Source organism: Oncorhynchus clarkii, chromosome 19 (assembly GCF_045791955.1).
Source record: "Oncorhynchus clarkii lewisi isolate Uvic-CL-2024 chromosome 19, UVic_Ocla_1.0, whole genome shotgun sequence".
Classification (NCBI taxonomy): Eukaryota; Metazoa; Chordata; class Actinopteri; order Salmoniformes; family Salmonidae; genus Oncorhynchus; species Oncorhynchus clarkii.
The window spans coordinates 42,991,316-42,998,862 of NC_092165.1; the positions used below are offsets into that span (position 1 = coordinate 42,991,316).

The 7,547-nt window shown below is 43.8% G+C and overlaps 1 protein-coding gene across 2 annotated transcripts in view; it reads right to left on the reverse strand.

Annotated features, from left to right (window-relative positions):
* The window catches only part of LOC139375237 (signal-induced proliferation-associated 1-like protein 1), a 72,638-nt gene extending 68,262 nt beyond the window's left edge, over window positions 1-4,376 (reverse strand). For both annotated transcript variants that reach the window (XM_071116838.1, XM_071116837.1), the window contains exon 1: window positions 4,123-4,376. The gene's annotated coding sequence lies outside the window, so the exon portion shown is untranslated. The remainder of the gene's footprint in view (window positions 1-4,122) is intronic.
* Between the last annotated feature and the right edge of the window lie 3,171 nt (window positions 4,377-7,547).

Below are 7,547 nucleotides of genomic sequence, written 5' to 3' on the forward strand. Positions count from 1 at the left end.
TTACAGCCTGTCTGGTCTGGTGAGACTGTGGCATTGGGTTTAGAGTTGAGAGTTAGATTAAATTAGTCAGGGTATCACTCTTTCTCTTAGTGTGAGGTTACTTAAAATCATCAGCATCAGCAACAGACCTATGAGGGCAGCACAAGAAGTGGATTGATGCTGTGGGGAATAGGCCTATTTGTCAGGGCTAGATTAGAATAGACATCTTGTCCCAAATCAGCACATCAGCTATGTTGCAACTGCACCACTACATTACATTCTGCCTCATCAGGAGAATAAGTGTGTGTGTGGGGGGGGGGGGGGTCACAACGCAAAATAATGTGACCTCCACATAAATAATTGTAAAGCCGCAAAAGTTAAGAGTTACCTATATCATTTTTGTGTGATGTGGTGGAGGGGGCAGTTTCTTTGTTCGTCTGCATTTACTCTGTGACAGCGAGTTAAAAGAGATGACATCATCTCCATTGTGAGTTCCGTGCTCTTTCGCTGTTTCCATTGGTTGACATATACCCGGCAGGCCCAAGCAGACAAAGCCGGAGCATTCCAACAGTTTAACAGGAGACAGTACCACAGTCATCCTCATCCCAGTCAGCTTTATCACCCCCATTCAACTCAATGGTGACATCGTAGGGCACCGGAGGACAGATTGCCAAGACAATCATTTACTCTTCTGCCTTTGGTCTGACAAACATTGCTTAATCATTCGAACAGGAGCCTACTCATTTTTTTCATAACGTAATATATTTCTAGTCTTTATCCTTTATGGTTACGGACGGTTTGCCAAAAGGTCAATCCGCTTCTTTGATTTCACAGAGTTTAGTCAGAATAGAAAGGAAAATGACATGGCCTTGTACTTGACATCAGACATGTGTATCAGTCCATTCAGTGGCATATCCCAGGGCCTGTTATGTCTGTTCTCAGCCTTCAACAACTAACAACAGGAGGGAAGGCAGGCAACATTGCAAATTCAAGCAACACATTACTTGAGGAGAAAGACGATTTAAATCAAGGTGGACTAGACATTGTCTTTCTAATTAGAATTCTTACTGATTATTCTAATTATTGTTGAATGTAAACATTTGAGCACCTTGAATAGGCAGGCAGTGGGCCAGGGAATTTAATTGGCCAGGAAGCATATTCCACCCTGTTATATTAACATGATATGTTATACCTATATATAAGAGTAGGCCTGTGATGAACAAAGCAAACATTTCGTTTTAGTATTTCACTTCAAACACATTCCAGAGAGGCACTTTATAAAACTGAACTATGCTCCAATTGTTGCTCCTCCTATCTAGCAGATTCAGAGCCAGGAGTCAAGAGCCTGCCCTGGACTCCACCTCCCTGACTCTGCTGTCATACTCTTGTGATAAGATATGCGAGCTGCATTTACCCTATACTATTGTCCTATGTTAACCATGGGGGGGGGGGGGGGGGTCTGTGGCACAAAGCAGAGAATAGTTCACCCATCATGGGAGATTAAAATAGAAAGACACTTTTCCCCATAACAGTGTCAGCACTAGATTGATTTAAAGTGAAAACTCCATCATAATGGGGCACTGGTCCAGTTTGCATGATGATTTTGCTTCAGCAAAACAATATCAGACTAAATATAATGAGTAATGAGGTTAAGAAAATATTTATTCAACAGTAAAACAGAGGTCTTCAATTGTTATGACTATGGACCTGTCTGATGTTATCCCAGTCATCAATCTCTCATGTTCACAAAGAATGCTAATATTTTGTCCACTATGCAACTCAATATTCCTTCCTTCCCCTTTCTGACTCATCCCACCATAACCAATCCAGTTTCCTACAGAACAATGCCACGGATCAGCATACACCAATATGGGTAGAGAGACAGAAGAAACAGTAGGGCAGGGATCATCAACTAGATTCAGCCGTGGGCTGATGTTTTCTTGAACGGATGCTCGGGGGGCCAGAACATAATTACAATTTCTTTGTAGACTGTAAATAATTGGGAACAGATTTCCAAAATTAAAATCACTTGGAGATGATTTCCTGGTGTTTTTACAGTCTTTTATGTCCAACAATTAACATGTTATGAAATTTGCTCAGAAAACCACAGGCTGCCAGTTGGGGAACCCTGTACGAGGGGGACTCCAATTTCAACACTGTGATGTTCAAGCTCTTATATGCAGAAGACAGAAAGTACAAACAGTGAGTGAGTGCTAAATCGACGGTATTTGGACTCCTTGTGACAGCTACTGGAACTGTCAGAAACAGCTGGCCAGAGAGGCCAAGTTCAAATCTCATGTCTAAGTGCATCCAGATGTAGGGGCCCTTCAATGCAAAATATAGCCTGCCCCATAAAATGTCAACCAATAGCTTTATGTAACTCAATAGGCTACTACTTGGTCAGTGGGGCATTTGAATTCCCCCTGAAACTAAAACTCATTTCTACCGTGTCTCACAGGTTGCATACAAAAATGAACGTTTTTTGCCAGTCACATGTCGGAAGGTCTATACTTCATCTTCCAGAAATGTATAACACTTTACATTAACCTGCTCTAATTATTGTGTAGTAACTCTGTAATAATACTTTAATATTTGCTTTGAATTCAAATCAAAGTGTATTTGTCACGTGCTCTGAATACAACGGATGTAGACCTTACAGTGAAATGCGTACTTACAAGCCCTAACCAACAGTGACATTTTTAAGGAGAAAATAGGTATTAGGTAAACAATAGAAAAGTAAAGAAAATAAAAAAACAGCAAAAATAACAGAAGCGAGGCAATATACAGGTGGTACCGGTACAGAGTCAATGTGCGGGGGCAACGGTTAGTCGGGCTAATTGAGGTAATATGTACATGTAGGTATAGTTAAAGTGACTATGCATAGATGATAAACAGAGAGTAGCAGTAGCGTAGAGGGGGTTGGCGTAGTAATAGTTCAATAGTTAGTGTTACTTACTAAACAGGTGTACAGCCTGAGAGCAACAATGTAAAATGTTACTCAGAACTCTGACTAATACATTGCCTGCTTTATTACAACAGTAATGTCTAGTCAGCTGTGTCAGATCATCAGTTAGCCTAATTTAGCTGATGTAAAGTATCAATTTTCCAAACAAACTTTGTTAATTTGGCCATTCTGTCCAAAACAGGGAATGCAAGGTCGGTGTTCTTTCTTTGAGTTCGAGACGAACCCTCAGGCTTGGAGGCATCTCACTGACAAAGAGACAAACAGGCAGTGTAAAGGCCAAGTTAGCATACTGTATGTCCTAACCGCAGTGTTGAGCAATACTTTACATGAATTCAGCTTTGTACCTATAGTGGTTGAGTAGACAATAGTGTTATGCCTTGTGACAGTCGAACCTGCATATGTGTTGCCTGGCTAATAGAAAGATCCATCAACATTAACCCTTTAGAAACATTAACCCACCACTAGTAGAGGCATGGGTTAACAGACCTAACAATATTTATGTGGTTCTCAACCTTTTTCACAAATTTTCGGTTATTGTACCACCAACTGAATTTTGCTTTACCCGTACTACCCCATGAAGTACCCCCTTATGTGCATTTCACCATAGGCCTATGGTCTCATGAGTCGTCTCAAGTACCCCCTGTGGATAGGCCAAGTACCCCCAGGGGTCCTAGTAGGCTACTCTGGTTGGGAACCACTGGTTTATATATACCAAAGGAGAGTACTACAACAAAAACTGCAGCATAACAGGTCTATTACAGCGCTATTAAACCATGTCAATTTGCTCGATGCCACCTGTAAATCAGCAAACCCAAACTGAACTCGAAACAATGCACATTGTCCTTGAAAAACGTGATACAGTGATGCATTGCATTGATCATGACAAGACCAAAATTGACATTTTCCACTCCAGTCACGTGCAGCGTGCGCGTTCTAAACCCACAAAGCAACCTTTCTGGATCCCTTCTAATTTGGGGAAATAAAATACCCTGATTGCGAATTCAAATGTAGATTACTTACTAGTAGAGAACATAAATCGGTCATATTTTGCTGTTTAACATGCTAATTGTTTGGGGAGACAATCCAGATGTTGCTTGCGCCCATGTAGCTTACCCCAAAAACACCATGCACATGACATGCATCGTTCCCCAACGACATAACGCAGGTTTGCGACTCACCTTTTCTTGTCTCTCCCTCAACCGTTGGATGGCATGAATACAATACTACGCGTTTCCCCCCCTTTTGCTTCTCTTGGAAGACCCTTTAATGTAAAAAATAAAATACAAAAATACAGGAACAACGTTAACTATATGGCTTTAAAGCAGATGTTTCCGTTCCAGTTAAAATCACAATTATCTTTGCGCCTTCCTCAGAGATGCAGTCTAACTTAGAAGTTGGATACAAAGTTACTGGTTTGCCTCGCTGCGCTATGCAGTTGCTGTAGGGATGAGATCATACCAATATTACCAACCACCCTCCCGTCACTGTACTGGATTCTCGCGAGAGGGCTTCATACAATAAAGCAAACGTTACTGTGGTAACAAAGCAATTTCTGCTCACCTGGTAGTGTTTCTGCTGAAGCTCTTTTTGAAATTGCCCAAAATATAACAAGGTCTATCTAGGATAGAACATGTGAAAGCAACTGCAATACTTTGCAAATCAATGTGACTGAATGCAATCGATCATTTCCATGTCATATCAGCTTTCTTTTACTCTAATGGGTTGTGAAAGGTTTATTATCCTTGTTCATTTTGCCTATTGGGACTATGGATTGTTTCTGGACTGAGCTACAGTCTTACATTAGCCAAGGCACTCATTCTACTTGCAAAAAACACAAACCTCAGAGAATCCTTAACTGTTGTCACAGATCTCCCCAAGGGCTGACAATGCATAAATGACATTAAGGCATTACTCAGCAGCAATGTCTCTCTGTCTCAGCCTGCAGTAGATGTGACTGTTTGAGAGAATATGCAATGCTCACTCTCTTCCTCTACTGCTGGGTGGCTCTGCCAAAACTTCCCTTTTAATAGAACTAAAACCAAGAGGATAGGAAGAATCACTCCAGGTACTCTAGTGTTCAGAGAGGACACAGTGCAAGAGGATGGATTGGGTGGCTGCAACCTTGACTCAAGTAGAGTAAATAGAGTAAATGTAAATCTGGGGCACGACAATTAGTATGATGTGTTACATTTCGTATGGTCGATGTCCATTATCCAATTCGTATGATATGTTATCAATTCCAATTTGATGAGGCTAATGTTAGCTAGGTGGCTAGGTGTCTAATGTTAATGTTTGCTATGTGGCTAACATTAGCTAGGCTAGGGGTTAGGTCTTAGGGTTAGGGTTAAGGTTAAGGTTAGGATAAAGTGTTAAGGGAAGGGGAAGGGTTAGCTAACATGCTATGTAGTTGAAAATTAGCTAAAAAAGTAGTTAGTAGTTGCAAAGTTGATCCTTAGCTAAATGTACAAAACTTATCCGTGATGAGATTCAAACACGCAACCTTTGGGTTGCTGGACGTTCGCGTTATATGCCCTCACACCCCGACTTTGCGTTATATGCCCACCCCTGACCGACTGACTTACCAACCACCCTATTGCCTTAAGTAACCATCTGTCTTATGTAACCATACCAAATGTAACATCATCATTGGCGATTTTAGCATGTAAATCTTGGTGGGGCAAACCCCTCCCAAAATATTTAATGCATGCCAGCAAAGCGACTACTGTCACACCCTGACATGTTTCACCTGTCTTTGTACTTGTCTCCACCCCCTCCAGGTTTCTCCCATCTTCCACCTTATTTTCCCCAGTGTATTTATACCTGTGTTCTCTGTTTCTGTTGCCAGTTCGTTTTGTTTGTCAAGCCTAGCAGCATTTTTGCCCTTGCTCCTGTCTGTTTCTAGTTTCTGTTTTCTAGTTTTCTGCCCTGACCCTGAGACTGCCTGCCGTTCTGTACCTTTTGGACTCTGATCTGGATTGCTGACTTCTGCCTGCCCTTGACCTGTCATTTTGCATGACCCCTGTTCTAGTAATAAACTTTTATTACTTCGACACTGTCTGCATCTGGGTCTTCCCTAAAAATTGATAGTACGAACTGGCCTTGACTGACCCAGCAGACTCGGACAAGCTCCGCAATGCCATCTCCTCCCAAGGAGCCGCCATTGGAAGGCACGAGGACTTTCTTCGTGGTCTGATGGAAGGGTTCCAGACCTTGTCCGAACGCCATGACCGAGCATTGAACACATTGCTGGAGCAATTCCGTGTGTTGTCTGTTAGGCAGCCTACCACGACTGTAACCTCCCAGCCCCTCAGTAACTCGGCTGTTAGCACCGCCGCCTCCCCGGCCACCCCGGTTTCCCGGGGAACCCTGCTTACCTCACCCGGAATGCTTTGATGGAGAGTCGGACACCTGTCAGGCGTTTCTCGCTCAGTGTTCCCTCATCATCGAGCTGCAGCCCTCCTCCATCCCCTCGGACTGCTCTAAGATAGCATACCTCATCACGCTAATGTCCGGGAGGGCTCTCACCTGGACTAACGCAGTATAGGAACAACAGTATGCTTCAGTCTGGAGGAGTTTGTGGCAGAGGTAAAAAAAACATTTTCAATGCGCCATTGTCTGGGAGAGAGGATGTCCAGAAGTTACTCCAGCTTCGGCAAGACTCCAGCAGTGTGGCCGACTATGCGTTGGATTTCCGCACGTTGGCAGTTGAGGGTGCCTGGAACCCGGAAGCGTGGTTCGACATGTTCCTACACAGAGTTTCGGAGGACGTAAAGGACGAGCTTGCAGCCCGGGAACTGCTGACAGATCTCGACTAGCTCATCGCCTTGACCATTCGGATCGATGGGCGACAACAGGAATGAAGAAAGGAGAGGAGATTCGATTTCACTCGCCCACCCAAGGATTCCACCTCACCTTCGAGGAATCCCGATGGCTCCGTTACTGAGAGAACCCGAGGCTACCCGAGTTCCCCCGAGAGTCTCCGAAGTCTGCCGATTCACCTCTATCTGAGCCAATGCAACTAGGCAGAGCTAGGCTGTCTCCAGTCGAATGGCTATACAGGCTTAACTCTAAGCATTACCTGTATTGCGGGACTACTGGTCATTTCGTCTCCATCTGTCCACTAAAAGACCAGGCTCACCGGTAGGAGCGAGTACTCTGGTGGGCCATCCGGAGAACTTTTTCTCTCCACTTATTCACACCTCTTTTCATGCCATTTTGCTGTGAGGGAACCAATTGAAATCATTCTGGGTACTCATCGACTCTGGGGCCGATGAGAGCTTTATGGACACTACCCTGGCATCCGAGCTGGGCATCCCCATTCAGCCCCTTTCCATTCTCATGGATCTGAAGACCAAGGTTTGGAGACCTACATTGAGGACACCCGTCCTTCTGCCTCCCCCGCTGGCGGAGGACAAAACCCTGCGCCCGTGCATCAACTACTGGGGCCTTAACAAAATCATGGTGAAGAACCACTACCCACAACCACTTATCTCCTTGGCCTTCGAGCCGCTCCAGTCAATATAACTATTTGTTCAGCACTTTTGAAATGTATAGCAACAGAACTCAGAACATGGGCCGTTATTACAGTATTCTCCCTGTATAG